Raw genomic sequence first — 8,018 nt, 5'->3', positions numbered from 1 at the left:
GAATCATTGCCGGTCGGTTGAATCTGATTTTTCTTTTTATAGAAACATAGCGACTGTAAATTTAAGAATAATTAAGGATGATTAAACAAAACATTTTTTTCTGTTGTCTGTAAAAGAAATTCTGATAATCTCATTTGTTGTATGCTACAAAAAATCTTAACGTTTTAATTAAACTTTTATGAAACTTTAGAAAGATTAATGGAACTATAAAATTACAATTTTTTTATTTTTATTTCCTTGTACGAAGTAAAGGAAGTATTGTAATCGCGAAAAATGTCGGTTTTCAAATTTCAACGGAAATATCCATTTTGACCATCCCTGAAACCATTTTGACTAGTTTCTGCGTGACGTCTGTACGTACGAATGTATCTCGCATAACCCAAAAACGATTAGCCAGCCGTAGAATGTTAAAATTTTGTATTTAGGTTTGCTGTAACATGTAGTTGAGCATCATCTCTTTTGATTGCAATCGACCGGGCCAAAAATGTATGTACAGTCATATCTCTAAATAAATTTAGATATTGGACTTTTTCTTAACTGCAATAATAAACTCTCGTTGAGAGCTTTTCAACGATATATCATAAGTGGTACATAGTTTCATCGGTTCCAGAGTTATAGCCAAATAACATTTTAATTAATGAAATATTTGATCTTACAAGGGGAAGGCATATCGGTTCGAATCCGACTTCAAATACATATATTTTTTAACCCTTTTTTTAATTTAAATATATTCATCTATTAATAATCACATTATTATATTATTTATTAATAATTTGTAAAAAAAAATTAACAAATTCAATAACAATAAAAAAAAAGAAAAAATCAGAAGTTATTAGTAAAATAAGATTTTATGTACTTTTCATTTTAATTAAAAAATTTTTACAATCAAAGGTTAGTCAATATATTATATTAAAAAAATCTGTTGTGGATAACACATGAATTTCTTGAACGCCTATTAAATTACATTTACACATTTTTTTTTAAAATGAAAAGTACATAAGATTTTATTTCATTAAAAACTTCTGATAATTTTTATTTTTTTTTTTATTATTGAATTATTGTTCATCGTACATTTTTTTTTACAATCAGAGGTTAATAATTAATAATAAATTAACATATTTAAATTAAAAAAAAGAAGGAAATGAAGTCGCATTCAAACAGATGTGCCTTCCCCTTGTAAGGCCAAATATTTCATTAATTAAAATTTTATTTGGCTATAACACAGGAACCAATGAAAATAACTACCACTTATGATATATCGTTGAAAAGCTCTCAATAAGATCTTGTTACTGCAGTTAAAAAAAAGTCCAAAATCCAAATTTGTTCGGATTTTGAGCTTTTTGCACACTTTTGGTTCAGTCGTTTGGAATCAAAAGGGGAAGTACACAACTAGATGTTACAACAGTCCTAAATCCAAAATTTCAACATCCTATGGCTAATCGTTTTTTGAGTTATGCGAGATATATATACGTACGTACAGAATTCACACCGAAACTAGTCAAAATGGATTCACGGGTTATCAAAATGGATATTTCCGTTGAAATCTGGAATCCGAAATTTTTCGCAATCACAATATTTCCTTTACTTTATCGTACAAGGAAGTAAAAAGATTTATAAATCGTACAAGGAAGTAAAAAGATTAAAAAAAAACTGTATATGAACTCGGATTCGAACCGATGTGTGCATGGTTACGCATCCGACACATTCTCACTTACACTACTTATCTACTTAAAACGTGAAACAAAACTAATATATAAACTAATATAAAATGCTGATACGGACACCACGAAAAAATGTGATGCAATGTGGTGTCCACCACAATACAATTGTGTAACAGTCCACTTTATTAAAAAATTAGAGGATCGTATCTCACTTTCAAATGAAATAAGTTTAAGTGAAGTGCAGCAAAAAATGTGTATATGTAATATAATAGGCGTACAAGGAACTCATGTGGTGTCCATATCAGGTTTTTAAATTTACAATCGCAAAAAAATTCTAAATACAACAATTTTCTTCCTCTTCGCTGATAATAATAGGAATAAGGAATTTTTTTTTGAAGTCACTTTATTTGTATGTTATTCAGAAATAATTGCAGATCTTGAATACGCTCTCATTTTTATTACACTAAGTTTTACTACTAATGAGAAATGATGTACTGAAATTTTTAGGGCGTTAATTAAGAGATAGAATTAGTGATTTCATAGGTTTTTGATCTTCAAAATCGAATAAAATATGTCCCAGAACCGTACCTGTAGTAATTTTTGAGAAATCTGGGTGAAAACCGATACATTGGGGTAGAAACCTCTTTCTTTTATGTTTGACGTGTAATAACTTTGTTAAATGGATAATAAGCGCGTAAAACTTTGAACAAAATTTGAAAGAATTTAATTCTAAACAAAACGTTGTAAGATAAGTTGAATAAAACAAAGAAAAGTTAGAAAATTTCGAATTTTATTTACAAAAAATACACTAGAATACAATATAAAAAATACAGTAGTGCTTTATATGTATCAGTTTATAATAATTGTCCAAAATTATATTGTTATAACTCGTTTTTTTTTGTGATTGTAAATGTATTTTTTAATTTAATGAAGAAAAAAGAAAAGTGTTAGAATTAAAAAAAAAAACTAAAATATCTTTTTTATGTTATATATCGTGGTGTAGAAGTAAATAAAAGATATATAAATTATTTCTGTGTTTTCAGGAACAGGAAACAGTATTAAACATTTATCTATTTATTTGTTAAAAATAGGAATAAATGTTTAGTATAAAAATATAATAAAAGATAAATAAAAATAACAAACGAAAGATAATCGTGGAAAAGAATGTAAAAATACATTAAAATACACTGACGTAATTAAAATACCAGTGATAGATAAGATTATTTTGTTAAATCTTAGAAATAGGTATGATAATAATTTTATTTTCGTTTAATTACCGGGTAAGTTTAGTAGAGTATCTTACTTATCGTTGTAAATATTTTGTCTTTTATATTATTGTAATATTTAAGCTATTAAAATATTTTTAAGAATTGATTTTTAAATTGTTACTTTAAAACTGTCACAATCGGCTTCGACTAATTTTGTGTATAGATTTTGAATATATTTATGATCGTACATAAATGAAAAGGTTAATTTTTCTCGATTATAACATCATAGAAAAATATTTATTCCCTCAAAATTCTTCTTCTTCTTCTACTAGTTTATTGACATTAGAATTCAGGGTAGACTTGGGTCTTTTCAACAATACTTCGCTAATCGCATCTATTCAGTGTCTCTCTGTTGCCGCCATCGCCAACCTTCATTATCTCAAGCTCGGGCGTTATTCAGCCGTCTCTATTTTATTTTGAACACTTCATTCTCCCTGAATTTAGTTGTAAAATATTGTTAAACGTGCAAATTAATTGTATAGTTCATTTTAAAACTAGTATATAGAGCAATTTTTTTTTTTGTCTTCAGTCATTTGACTGGTTTGATGCAGCTCTCCAAGATTCCCTATCTAGTGCTAGTCGTTTCATTTCAGTATACCCTCTACATCCTACATCCCTAACAATTTGTTTTACATACTCCAAACGTGGCCTGGCTACACAATTTTTCCCTTCTACCTGTCCTTCCAAAATTAAAGTGACTATTCCAGGATGCCTTAGTATGTGGCCTATAAGTCTGTCTCTTCTTTTAACTATATTTTTCCAAATGCTTCTTTCTTCATCTATTTGCCGCAATACCTCCTCATTTGTCACTTTATCCACCCATCTGATTTTTAACATTCTTCTATAGCACCACATTTCAAAAGCTTCTAACCTTTTCTTCTCAGATACTCCGATCGTCCAAGTTTCACTTCCATATAAAGCGACACTCCAAACATACACTTTCAAAAATCTTTTCCTGACATTTAAATTCATTTTTCATGTAAACAACTTATATTTCTTACTGAAGGCTCGTTTAGCTTGTGCTATTCGGCATTTTATATCGCTCCTGCTTCGTCCATCTTTAGTAATTCTACTTCCCAAATAACAAAATTCTTCTACCTCCGTAATCTTTTCTCCTCCTATTTTCACTTTCAGTGGTCCATCTTTGTTATTTCTACTACGTTTCATTACTTTTGTTTTGTTCTTGTTTATTTTCATGCGATAGTTCTTGCGTAGGACTTCATCTATGCCGTTCATTGTTTCTTCTAAATCCTTTTTATTCTCGGCTAGAATTACTATATCATCAGCAAATCCTAGCATCTTTATCTTTTCACCTTGTACTGTTACTCCGAATCTAAATTGTTCTTTAACATCATTAACTGCTAGTTCCATGTAAAGATTAAAAAGTAATGGAGACAGGGAACACCCTTGTCGGACTCCCTTTCTTATTTACAGTTTCTTTCTTTTGTTCTTCCATTATTACTGTTGCTGTTTGGTTTCTGTAAATGTTAGCAATCGTTCTTCTGTCTCTGTATTTGAACCCTAATTTTTTAAAAATACTGAACATTTTATTCCAGTCTACGTTATCAAATGCCTTTACTAGGTCTATAAATACCAAGTTTGTTTTTCTTTAATCTTCCTTCTAATATTAATCTGTGCCTAAAATTGCTTCCCGTGTCCCTATACTTTTCCTGAAACCAAATCGGTCTTCACCTAACACTTCCTCCACTCTCCTCTCAATTCTTCTGTATAGAATTCTAGTTAAGATTTTTGATGCATGACTAGTTAAACTAATTGTTCTGTATTCTTCACATTTATCTGCCCCTGCTTTCTTTGGTATCATTACTATAACACTCTTTTTGAAGTCTGACGGAAATTCCCCTTTTTCATAAATATTACACACCAGTTTGTATAATCTATCAATCGCTTCCTCACCTGCACTGCGCAGTAATTCTACAGGTATTCTGTCTATTCCAGGAGCCTTTCTGCCATTCAAATCTTTTAATGCTCTCTTAAATTCAGATCTCAGTATTGTTTCTCCCATTTCATTCTCCTCAACTTCCTCTTCTTCCTCTATAAAACCATTTTATAATTCATTTCCTCCGTATAACTCTTCAATATATTCCACCCATCTATCGACTTTACCTTTCGTATTATATATAGCTGTACCATCTTTGTTTAACACCTTAGAGCAATTAATAAATAAAATTTCATCAACTACGAGTATATCGTAACAGGAAACGTATCGTTTATTGATAAATTGGTGAAAAAAATATTGTTACAAAAATGTTGTGTGGTTGAACTAGAGCTACATTTTTTTTTTATTTTAATTTTTTAAAGTTCATTCGATACCAACTATTCTAAATGTGGTGTAGTCCGTGGCGTACCGATTTCTTAACGTGTGTTGCACAACTTTAATATTGAAAAGAGAAACATAAAATAATCTCCTTTTTAATCAGTGTCTTGATTTATTTATTGTAAACTTAATAAACATATAAACACACCCGCATATATATATATATATATATATATATATATTCTAGCATACCCGTCTCGGCTTCGCCCGCGCTCCTGACTCCGTAGGGGAAGACACCCTCCACAATCCATTCCGTTCTGAGCCCTTATGGGATTTATCGGAGGTCATCTTCAAAATCTCGTCTTTTGACATATGTCCAGTTCGTCTCGGCCAAGATACCATCGATCCGAATGCCACGAGTGACATTTCCATCGGTGTACTACTGTTTAATGAATTCATTTAGCGAATTCTACTATTTAATTACAGTTACTTGCGTTTCCTGTCGCGGTCAATTTTTTTTTTAATTTTATGTTTTTAGAGTCGAGTAACCGATGATGATATGTACGGCCAATCTCGTCGCATATACAGTAACAGTGGCAGCGGCTGTGTCGGTTGAGGAGCGCGTCGAACACGGTCGCACCCCTTAAAAAATCGAAATTAAAAAAAAACCCGAAAATTATTTTTAGATATTTATATGAAAAATATTTGCAAGCCAAATCTAGTGAATATCTCATTTAGTGTAGTCGGAACGGGAAAAATTTAAGATCATTGTTCAAGATTATTTACTTTTCTTAACCCCTTTGAAGTTCTAACTTCGAAAAATCTAGAAATTAATTTTTAGATATTCGCGCAAAATGTGAACATTACACACACCAAAAATCAAATTGATATTTTCATTTGTTACCGAGAAATTATAATAAAGTAGTAGATTTCATTGTTACTCCATTTTCACCCTTTAAACTCGGAATTTGATAAAATCCTTTTTTAGCGTGCAGTTACACCGTAAGAAAAACATGTATATAAATTTTCATCGATTTATTTTCAGCAGTTTTTGCTAGGCGTTAATTATGAATCGCTTACGACATATTGTTTTACATGTACAAGTAAACATAAAGATAATTGTACGCATATAGACTAGACTAATTTAGATCAGATAAAATTAAATAGATATAGAGTAACATTATATTTTTTGAATCGTAATGTATATTATCATAATGTATTTTATACGTTAATAAATAAATAGATAAATGGCCTGGACAAGATTTCGATTGTAATTCTAAACTTTTTCACGTACTAAAAGAGGTTTACAACATTCTGCTTGCCAACCGATGAATTATCCATTTTCATTTCGTAAGATAGCCGATGAAATCTAGTCCTTTCTATGAATAAGCGCTTTAAAAAGGTTAGCATTGTAATGGAAAGTTGTGCATATTATTATTCTATTTAAGTTTAAGATACGATCGATTATATAATCTTACGATTTTTTAATGAAATATAACCGTAAATGTATTTTATTTTTACTTTCCCTATTTCATAAAGTTAAAAAAATTCGTCTCAGATTAAAAAACCTTTACGATGACGAAAATATTACCACAGTCTAAATACACGTACATTTAATTCACTTTATACAAATTTGATTTTCCCATCTAATTTGCACTCTTTCTAAGAAGACTGGAAACTAACGTCTTTCTTTTAGCTGATCATTTTCTCATTATGTATGGGTTAAATATTCCTACTTTCAAAAGTTATAGTATCATTTAGACAGATTTTATTTCGTCGAATATAAAATATTATCCTCAAGGTAATTTAATATTAATAAAATATTTCAAAAATATATTTAAAATTTTAATATTTGGATCGTTAATTTCCTTACTTTAAAGTAGGAATGTTTTTTCCTGCTTTTTTTATTTGTTTGTTTATAGTGTTTATCAAACTTTTATCTATGTTTTTATCAAAGAAATTCAGTTATTACCTCCGGTTGGCAGGCGATGGAAGGATTGTTATACAGAATGTGTACGTATAATACAGTCGAATACAAAAAGGAAGGAGAATTTATTTTTATTTGATTACCGGTATGTATTTATGTAATTAATTATTTATTTATTGTATTTTATTATCGTTGATTTGTTGTATTCTGGGGTAAGTTTTTCGAAATATACACGTACATATTATTATTAATATTATTGTACCGGCGTACTGAAGACCAAAGGCGATTGCTGGGCACAGATTTAAACAAAGGAAATTACTGGTGTTCACTTTGACAAGAGCTTTAATTTAATATTACTTAATCGTTAAATTTTAGTATACTACATTATGTATTATCAAATATATACTTTTTATTTTTACGGAAAAATTTAACTAATTTAATTATTCAATTATTAAAATATGTATTCAAATTTATGTTTAAATTTCAAGCGGTACAGCGCTCCGCAATACCGACACTGTGTGGCACTTGATTAAATTACTTTTAATAAATTGTAAAATAAATTAAAAGAAAAAAAATGTTAAAGTTTGTCAGACGAATAGTCGGTTAAAAAAACTAGATAACGATCAAATTACAAAAATGTATTTAAACGTAAAATTTATTTAAACGTAAAGTTTATTAAGTTTTCGAAAAATACTTAACGGATTTTCGACACCCTGAAAATATGAACGAATTACATCCGTTCACGATAAGTTCGGCCGAAAGTTCCGATCGTTATTGTACTATAATGATACGATGTAATTCTTAGAATTTTCGAAAAAAAGGTTTTCCGAGTGAATATACTAAAATTAATAATACCTCGTTTACGTACGCGTCGATGGCTATTGAAT

At 29.4% G+C, this 8,018-nt stretch overlaps 1 protein-coding gene across 1 annotated transcript in view; it reads left to right on the top strand.

Annotated features, from left to right (window-relative positions):
• Positions 1-7,193: 7,193 nt before the first annotated feature.
• The window catches only part of LOC142324720 (glucose dehydrogenase [FAD, quinone]-like), a 182,379-nt gene continuing 181,554 nt past the window's right edge, over positions 7,194-8,018 (top strand). The window contains exon 1 of the mRNA XM_075365638.1: positions 7,194-7,276. The gene's annotated coding sequence lies outside the window, so the exon portion shown is untranslated. The remainder of the gene's footprint in view (positions 7,277-8,018) is intronic.

The sequence above is a fragment of the Lycorma delicatula genome, chromosome 5 (genome assembly GCF_047948215.1).
Source record: "Lycorma delicatula isolate Av1 chromosome 5, ASM4794821v1, whole genome shotgun sequence".
NCBI classification, from domain to species: domain Eukaryota; kingdom Metazoa; phylum Arthropoda; class Insecta; order Hemiptera; family Fulgoridae; genus Lycorma; species Lycorma delicatula.
This window is presented reverse-complemented; position numbering and strand designations above follow the sequence as displayed.